The sequence below is a fragment of the Echinops telfairi genome, unplaced genomic scaffold, assembly GCF_000313985.2.
Source record: "Echinops telfairi isolate 266 unplaced genomic scaffold, ASM31398v2 ScPeMD7_7458;HRSCAF=8496, whole genome shotgun sequence".
NCBI classification, from domain to species: Eukaryota; Metazoa; Chordata; class Mammalia; order Afrosoricida; family Tenrecidae; genus Echinops; species Echinops telfairi.
The window spans coordinates 27,384,372-27,385,882 of NW_022111358.1; positions in this window are offsets into that span (position 1 = coordinate 27,384,372).

Below are 1,511 nucleotides of genomic sequence, written 5' to 3' on the forward strand. Positions count from 1 at the left end.
GAGCCCGAGGCGCCCTCCGCGCCCTCTCCGTGGAAGACTTCCATTGTTGTGCGCTGTGGAGTTGATTCCAACCCATTTACCCTTTAGGACACGCAGGAATTGCCCCGAAGGGTTGGTTATCTTTGAGGAAGTGGACTGCCACATTTTGCAACATCCCCCCCCCCCCTTCCAGCAGAGCGGCAGGTGGATTCCGACCTGGTTTTGAACCGTTGTGCCAACCGGGCTCCTCAACCGATAACAACACCCAGTCCCCTGCCATCGCGTTCTTGGTGGCTCACGCTGACTTTACAGGACAGTGGAACTGCCTCACAGGGTTTTCCAGGCTGTGTGGAAGCAGACTGCCACATCTTTCTCCCACAAAGCTGGGAGACCAAATTGCGTAGCACCCAAGCCCTTTAACCACGGTGCCTCTGGGGCTCCTTAGCCCCAGTGGCTCTCCTACTTAACCTGCACGCCCATCCCACACCCTCAGTAGCCTCACCTGGATGTCTTCCTAGCACAGTCTGGATAATCCCGTCTACCCCCGCGCGCCTTGGCCATCTCACTGTGTTGAACAACTCCCACTTCCATTCACGTGGGGGAGACCACCTCAGGTTCACTTTGTCCAAATGGGAGCCGGTCTTTCCCCCTGCAGACCTGTTCCTCTTCGGTGATTCCATCCCAGCCAGAAACCTGAGACTAGCTAGCATTCCCTCTACTCCCTCACCTCCCACATGAGGGCTGACCTCACCCAGCTGACTTCCTGAACATCCTCCACACTTGGCCCCAGCCATCCTCTCTTCTGCTGCCACCCTTGTTCATGCACCTCTCACCTGGATGACTGACTGCAGGCACTTTGCAGCAATCTAGTCTAGTCACGGTTGCCTCCAGCCCAGTCTCCAAACTGCTGTGATCCTTTTAAAACTCTTGTCTGATACTGTCACTTCCTTAAAAGTTAAAACCCATTGCTGACTTCCCATTGCCTGCGTGAAAAGGCAGGCTGAATCCCGAGCACAGTTTTACAAAGCTCTCTGTGATCTGAACAGAGCTCTGGTGGTGTCGTGGTTTGTGCATTAGCCGCAAGACGCTACGGTTGGCGGTTTGAAGCTGCCAGCTGCTCTGCAGGAGAAAGATGAGACTTTGTACTCTGTAAAGGTTGAAAGTCTCAGAAACCGAAAGGGGCAGTTCTACTCTGCCCTGTAGTGTTGCTATGAGTCAGCATCTACTTGATGGCAGTGGGGGTTGGGGGTTGGTTTTTGCTGCTGTGCTCAGACCCCTTCCCTGCCAAACTCTGGCATGCGCCCTCAGCTCCACTACTTCGGCCCATACAGGATATATTTTGCCCACACCTAGCTATTCCCTGGCTCCCTGCCTTTGTACATCAAAGCTTCTGCCAGCCTACCTCCCATTGTTCTTCAGTCCTTTGCTCAAATAGCACCCCTCTGGCTCATGCTTACCCCCAACCCCCAGGGCTATTTCCTTTCCGGGTCCTCTCTGTACTGGTCATAAGAGCACGTGGTGGTGGTTGATTC